This window comes from Heterodontus francisci, chromosome 1, assembly GCF_036365525.1.
Source record: "Heterodontus francisci isolate sHetFra1 chromosome 1, sHetFra1.hap1, whole genome shotgun sequence".
Classification (NCBI taxonomy): Eukaryota; Metazoa; Chordata; class Chondrichthyes; order Heterodontiformes; family Heterodontidae; genus Heterodontus; species Heterodontus francisci.
In genome coordinates, this window is record NC_090371.1 from 63,153,137 (window position 1) to 63,161,675 (window position 8,539).

An 8,539-nucleotide genomic window follows, 5' to 3' on the forward strand; every position below is an offset into this window, starting at 1 on the left:
GGGTCCAGGTAGAGGGGGAATGCTGGAGGCGGGTAAATGGGTCTGCTGGTCGGGGGGAGGACTCCTGGTCAAAGAAGTGAGCCCGGAGGCGGAGCTCAACGTCATGCCGAGTGCGAAATTCATTGAGATGGGAACGTAAGGGGACAAAAGGATCTGGAAGGGCATTGATACCCATGAATTACTGAAGTTTACATTCCTTAACACCTGAAAGGGAGAGAAAAAGTTTTTGTTAAAGCATCGGATAAGAGGAAGGATGAAATGAAACTGCAGAACAGGACAGCTTTGAACTAGGTTGAGTCAGCACTGCTGGAGATACAGGTCGGGTGTGTACACGTGCCGGCGCATGGCACTGAGTGTGGATCGCAGGAAGCGGTGAGAACAGCAATCCGAGGAACGTTGTATATCTCGGAGATACATGTAATCCTGGGTGGATTCGAAACATGAAGGATGGAATTTCACTTGGAATCCATTTGGAATAAATCGGAGCTGGAGACAGTCACCGAGGAAGGAGATGTGACCGTGAAAATGAGTTTTGGTAGACACCTTATCAAACAGCAGGAGGGAAATGGAAAGCAATGAAGATGATCAAGGTAAAAGAGACAAACGGATTCCACCCCCACCCCCTCTGAACTGCAGTTGACAGGGCCCTCAACTGTGTCTGACCCATTTCCTGCACTTCTGCCCTCACCCCTTTCCCTCCCTCCAGAACCACGACAGGGTTCCCCTTGTTCTCACTTTCCACCCCACCAGCCTCCACATCCAAAGGATCATCCTCCGCCATTTCTGCCACCTCCAGCATCATGCCACCACCAAACACATCTTCCCCTTCCCTCCCCTGTCAGTATTCCAAAGGGATCATTCCCTCTGTGACACCCTAATCCACTCTTCCATCACCCCTGACACCTCATCCCCTTCCCATGTCACCTTCCCATGCAATCGCAGGAGGTGCAACACCTGCCCTTTTACCTCCTCTCTCCTCATGATCCAAGGCTCCAAACACTCCTTCCAGGTGAAGAAGTGATTTATTTGTACTTCTTTCAGTTTAGTATATTGTATTCACTGCTCACAATGCGGTCTCCTCTACGTTAGGGAGGCCAAGTACAGATTGGGTGACTGCTTTGCGGAACACCTCTGCTCAGTCCGCAAGCATGACCCCGAGCTTCCGGTTGCTTGCCACTTTAATTCACCACACTGCTCTCACGCCCTTGGCCTACTGCAACGTTCCAGTGAACATCAACGGAACTCGAGAAACAGTACCTCATCTTCCGATTAAGCACTCTGGACTCAACATTGAGTTCAACAACTTCAGACCATGACTGCCATTTTGATTGTTCTTTTTTACCATGTACCAGTCTTAAACTTGTTTTTCATGTTTTTGCTTTAGGACAGAGCTGTTTGTTATTCTGCCATGAACACTCTGGACAAATGCTTTGTCTTTTACTATGGCCATTACTACTCCCTTAGCCTTTTATTCCATGACATCTTTGTCATTTAATCTCTCCTGCCCTTCTGCCCTATCACAGACCTTCCCTTTCCTTCCCTCCTTTCATTTGCTCAAAGCCTATTACATTTCCAATCTTTGCCAGTTCTGATGAAAAGCCACAGACCTGAAACATTAACTCTGTTTCTATCTCCACAGATGCTGCCAGACCTGCTGTGTATTTCCAGCACTTTCTGTTTTTATCTTCATGTGTTGTCCCTTTCTCCTTTAAATCTACCGTCATCACCCCACTCCCCAAAAAAACCCTTTACCCCACCCACCTTGCAAACTATTGTCCTAACTCCAACTCTAACCTCCCTTTCCTCTCCAAAGTCCTTGAACATGTCGTTGCCTTCCAAATCCATTCTCATCTTTTCCAGAACTCAATGTTTGAATTCCTCCAATCAGGTTTCCGCCACTACCACAGGACTGAAACAGCTCTTAGCAAAGTCACAAATGACATCCTATGTGACTGTGACTAAAGTAAACTTTCCTTCCTTATCCATCCGACTTGTCTGCAGTCTTTGACACAGCTATCCATACCATCCTCCTCCAATGCCTCTCCACTGTCATCTCCCTAGGTGGGACTGCTCTCACCTAGTTCCATTCTTATCTATCTAATCATAGCCAGAGAATCACTTGCAATGGCTTCTTTTCTTGTTCCCTCACTGTTACCTCTGGTGTCCCCCGAGGATCTATTCTTGGCCCCCTCCTTTTTCTCATCTACATGCTGCCACACGGCGACATCATCTGAAAGTACATCATTAGTTTTCACATGTATGCTCACGATATTCAATTCTACCTCACCACCACTTCTCTCAACTCCTCCATTTTTGCTACATTCTCAGACAGCTTAGCTGACATCCAGTATTGGATAAGCAAAAATTTCCTCCAATTAAATATTGGGAAGACTGAAGCCAAATTATTTTCGGTCGCAGTTCCAAACTCCATTCCCTAGCTATTGACTCTCCCTGGCAACAATCTGAGATTCAGCCAGTCTGTTTGCAACCTTAGTGCCACATTTGAGCCCGAGATGAGCTTCCGACATATTCATGCCATCACTAAGACCACCTATTTCCAGCTCTGTAACATCACCCCAATTAGCCCCATTTCAGTTCATCTGTTGCTGAAACCCTCACTGATGCCCTCATTACCTCTGGACTTGACAATTACAATGCACTCCTGACTGGTCTTCCATACTGTACTCATCCAAAACTCTGCTGCCAGTGTCTTAACTCGCACCAAGTCCCATTCCCCTATCACCCCTCTGCTCGCTAACCTACATTGGCTCCTGGTCAAGTAACGTCTTGATTTTAAAATTTTCGTCCTTGCTTTCAAATTCCTCCATGGCCTTGCTCCTCCCTACCTCTGTAATCTCCACCAGCCCCACAACTCCCCAAGATATCTGCACTCCTCTAATTTTGGTCTCTTGTGCATCCCTGATTTTAGTCACTCCACCATTGGTGGCTGTGCCTTGAGTTGCCTAGGCCCCAAGCTCTGGATACTCTTCCTACACCTCTTCACCTCTCCATCTCACTTTCCTCATTTAAGACAGTCCTTTGACCAAGCTTTTGGTCATCTGACCTAATATCTCCTTTTGTGGCTTGGTGTCTTACTTTGTTTTATAATGCTGCTGTAATGGCACTATATAAATATTAGTTGTTGTTTTTGTAGCTGGGTTACATTTGCTCCCTTCCAATTCATGGGGATCATCCTAGAATCTAGGAAGTTTTGAAAAATCAAAACCAATGCATCCACTATCTTTGCAATCACCTCTTTTAGAACCCTAGGAAGTAAGCCATTCACTCCAGGGAATTTGTTGACTTTTAGTCCCATTAATTTCTCCAGTACTTTTTCTTTACTAATATTAATTACTTTAAATTCCCCACTCTCATTACAACCTTGTTTCATCACTATTTCCGATCTGCTTTTTTGTATCTTCCACAATGAAGACAAATACAACATGTTTGCTTAGCGTCTCTGCCATTTCCTTATTCCTCATTATTTCTCCCAACTCTGCCCGTAACAAACCCACATTTACTTTTGCTAATCTCTTCCTCTTCACATACTTGTAGAGGATCTTCCAATCTGTTTTTATATTTCTTGCTAATTTACTCTCATATTCTATTTTTTCCCTCTTTATCAATTTCTTGGCTATCCTTTGCTGATTTCTAAATCCCTCCCAATCCTGAGCCTTGCTACTCTTTTTGGCAACATTGTAATCCTGCTCTTTTAATCTAACACTGTCCTTGCATTTATGCAGTGCCTTCCTTGACCTCAGGACCTCCCAAAGCATTTTGGAGCCCATTAAGTATTTTGGAAGTGTAGTCACTGCTGTAATATAAGAAAACATATAAATAGAACCAAATAAAGTAAGCAAGTTAAAGAGATGGATAGATAAAAGCATAATAGAAGAGACAGGATTAAAGGAGGAGGGGTTGAGTATAATGTGTTGAGGTAAGATGAACTTGACATGTTATTCACAATATCTTCCCAATGACCTTTGGTCAAGGAGCACAATGGAAGATGGCGTAAGATGCAAGAATTGTACCACTGTCTGACCTGACAAAAACCATTTGTGCTTTTCTAGTTTTTACATGACTTGTGTGGCATTATTGTGGAAACTATGTTTTGGTGGAAAGTAAAGAACATTGTACAGGAGGTAATGTTTCAGAATGCTTATTGCTTTAGGAATCGTTCCTCCCACCTTTGTAGCCCCACCCCCACCCACACCACTACCACTACCACCACTTTAAGACAATACTTCCAGTTTCGCTCTGGGGAGAAATTGCTGGAATTTAGGTGGCATGATCACTCCGCCAATGCCCATCTGTTGTGCATCCAACCCAAAATTTGTCCCTTCCTCTCCAATATTCCCCTCTGCTACCCTTGCTGGGAGGAAAATGTAATTTTTAAAAATTTATTTTGATGAGGAGGAATGTGTTTGTGTATGTTTCCCACTCTTTTTTAGTTCACTTCTGAATCCTACAGTCAAGATAGGGGATGCAAAACTTGTTCCCAGCAGCTGCCAATATTCGTTGCAGCCAGCTGTCAGGAGGTGCCAGGAATCACTGAGTCATTTCTCTCCTCTGCAATTTTCCCTTCCCCCTGCAGGGATATGCTGAGGTCTCCATTCGGTACCTCCCTGCTTCCAGATCAGGAACTGAGTGGAACAGGACTTGAACCTGCATCTTCTCTAATCTTTTGCTTTCAGTTTGTTTGCTAAGCACAGCACATAGCCAGCAGTATAAAAAATCTACTTTCAAATTAGTAGATCCAAGTACTTTTAGTTTCTGTTTTTATCCTTCTCTGCTAATGGTTGGGGGATATGGGACAGCTCTGGCGCAAATATCTCCAGAAATATCACCAATGTTTTTTTGTTGGTCAATGAGTCAAAATGCAAGCCTGTTGATAAAGGGACGACCATCTATCCCTTATGTCAGGCAAACCCACCCCCCCCCACCCCCACCACCTGCCAAGACTGATGCACACATGATTTTGCCACATAAACATTAAAACTTAAAATTGCAAGCCCCTGACTGGAAATACATTTGCATAGTAACTGACAGTTTTGGAATAAAGGGGACGCAGTTGTTGCTTCCCCAACACACTGAAGAAATGGTCAACCCAGTTTTGGCCACATGACTGACTGACTATTGGAGGTTTTGAATTTTAACTTCCAACAGAGGATTTGAACTGAGAAGGCTCCTGGCTCCTGGTTTGAGAATTTCTCTCTCCCATCTGCTCTCATCTGGGAAATCTTGTGAAAACACGTGAACCTCAAAGAGAGAAAAATCTCCTACATGGACAAGGTTTAAGAAGAACAGTGGGTCCTGACGAACAGCAAGACTACTTACAATCAAGTGAGCTCAAAGCACAGTAAACAAGAAACTCTTCTGATATTGCCTCAAACCCCTCTCTACTATATTTTCCTCCTCTTTTCTGTCCCTATTTGCATGTGTGTATCACACGTGCATGCTAGCGTGGGCGCATCGTATATCCGTAGGTGTTAACCGTATTAGAGTTTAAGTAAGTTAATAAATTTCACTTTTCTCTTTTAAACTGAAGAAAGCCTGTTTATGCTAATTTCTTTGTCTTATAGTTGGAAAGCTGTGAACAAGATTCATGAAGGGGGAGCTCAAAACACAGTGTGTTTAAAATTAAACCCTGTTACAATAAGATCAGGTGAAGACAGCAAAAGACCCCTAGACACCTTTCTCACCTGGTCGTAACACTTAGTTTGTCCCTATCATCTAGAGCACCTACTCATGACGGCAAAAGTACTGACTTCAACAACCATATCCAGGAACTGTAAATACAAGATATATTAATAATGGGATCGATAACAGGGTTGAAATATGATACAACCACGAGTACAGTGGTGTAGTGATAATGTCGCTGAACTAGTAATCCAGAGGCCCAGGCTAATGCCCTGGAGACACCAATTCAAATCCCACCATGTAAGCTGGTAGAATTTAAATTCAATGAATTAATAAATTCAATTAATCAATAAATCTGCAATTGAAAGCCAGTCTCAGTAATGGTGTCATGAAACTACCATCGCTTGCCGTAAATGTCCTTTAGGGAAATAAATTTGCCGTCCTTACCTGGTCTGGCCTACATATGACACCAGGCCCACAGCAATATGACTGACTCTTAACTACCCTCTGAAATGGCCTAGCATGACAGTCAGTTGTCAAGGGCAATTAGGGTTGGGCAACAAATGGTGGTCTTGCCAGCGATGCCTACATCCCATGAAAAAATAAATGAAAATCATCTGACTCGTGGAACAAAGCTCTCCTTACCCTGGTCAGCAACACTTTGATTTTGGTCAAAGTGTGTAACGTGACTGCACACATGGGCTAAACTTTATGGGTCCTCTAGGGACAGGAACGGAGGTGAGAGGCCCATAAAATTGCGAGGGAAGGCAGGGTATAAAGTTCCTGTCACCTTCCCGATGCCTTAGAATTTAGTCTGGGGTGGGAAAGGCCAATTAATAGCCACTCAAGGGTCTCTTCCCACTGCCGCTGGTATTTTACTAATGGCATGTGGGAGCCCCGTCATGGGGAGGTCGCCCAGTAAAGCAAGGGCGACACAGTGGCGCAGTGGTTAGCACTGCAGCCTCACAGCTCCAGCGACCCGGGTTCAATTCTGGGTACTGCCTGTGTGGAGTTTGCAAGTTCTCCCTGTGTCTGCGTGGGTTTCCTCCGGGTGCTCCGGTTTCCTCCCACATGCCAAAGACTTGCAGGTTGATAGGTAAATTGGCCATTATAAATTGCCCCTAGTATAGGTAGGTGGTAGGGAAATATAGGGACAGGTGGGGATGTGGTAGGAATATAGAATTAGTGTAGGATTAGTATAAATGGGTGGTTGATGGTCGGCACAGACTTGGTGGGCCGAAGGGCCTGTTTCAGTGCTGTACCTCTAAAACTAAAACTAAAAAACTAATATGTGTGGGCTTGTTGGTGGGATGGGACCTCCTCTGTGGGCAATCTGCAGCCCTTGGCAGTAAAGGCCATCTCTCCACTAACAACCCCTCCTCCTGACCTCAATGACTATCCTCTCCCCCACCCCTGGCACGCTCGCCAGGGCCAACTGGACTGCTCCCAGCGACCCCACCGCGCTTATCTGAGGTTTGGGACTCCAGCAATGGTCCCGGTCCCGGGCCTTTTGTAGTACCAGCTGTAGCCACCACTCCTGGTGACTCTGTCGATACTTCAGGCCCTCTTTTTGGCTGGCAGCTCTTGGAGGTGGGATCCTGTCCTTAAAGGAATGGGACCCACACTGGCAGGCAGGGAATTGCCCGTGCACCATTAAATACAGCTGGGGAGCTCACCTTTGGACCAAGCGTTGGGACACCCACTGGCTCCATAAAATCTAGCCCATGCAGATATGTACGCAGGATGTATATGTGCAATAGCTCTATGTGTAGTTCACTTTACTCAGCCGCATGTATTTAAATTACTTACTTATTTTGTAGCACTGCAGATAGTCTATATGCATCCATTTTAGATTCAATTGTACGAAGCAAAATACTGCAGATGCTGAAAATCTGGAATAAAAACATAAAATGCTGGAAATACTCAGCAGGTCAGTCAGCATCCATGGAGAGAAAAACAGAGTTAATGCTTCAGCTCGATGAAACTTCCCCAGCAGCGAGAATGCATCACTGCTATTTTACCAGCCCTACCGGGAAAATTCAGCCCCTGAACTCTGTCAGATTCAGGTGTGGTATACCATGTGCCTAAAATTTTAGGAAGGGTGCTCTACTGGCAGAACCCTGCCTACTCCAACCCCAAGGCAGAGATCCCATCCCAAATCCCAGGGACTGAACCTCTGCTTGGTCAAGCTAGGCCATCAATGCTTGCAAGGGCACAACAGCAATACCTATCTTAAACTAGCAGAATGCCAGTACAGTGCCATGCCACTCTGACAATGAAGGCTTCAGAGAAAAGCATTCTCTTTCATTCTTTTGCTTCAAATAGAGCCTGTAGGCCTTTTGTGGGAGGTAATTTACTGCAGTTGTGTAGGATCATGGTGAGACCACACCTAGAATACTGTGTACAGTTTTGGACTCCTTACCCAAGGAAGGGAGTTCAACTGAGGTTCACTAAACTAATTCCTGGAATGAGAGAATTGTCCAATAATGAGAAATTGAGTAGACTAGGCCCATATTCCCTAGATTTTAGAAGAATCAGAGGCGATCGCATTGAAACATATAAAATTCTTTAAGTGTTTGACAGGGTGGCTGCTGGGAGGATGCTTCCCCTGGCTGGGGAGTCTAGAACTAGAGGGTCACAGACTCAGAATAAGTGGTCAGCCATTTAGGACTGAGGTTTCTTAATTCAAAGGATTGTGAACGTTTGGAAATCTCTACCACAGAGGGCTGTGTATGCTCAGTCATTGAGTATATTCTAGTCAGAGGTCAACAGATTGTTGGATACTAAGGGAATCAAGGGATATGGGTATAGTGCAGAAAGGTGTAGCTGAGGTAGAAGATCAACCATGATTTTATTCAATGGCAGAGCAGGGGAAAATGGCCTGCAGCTGCTTTCATTT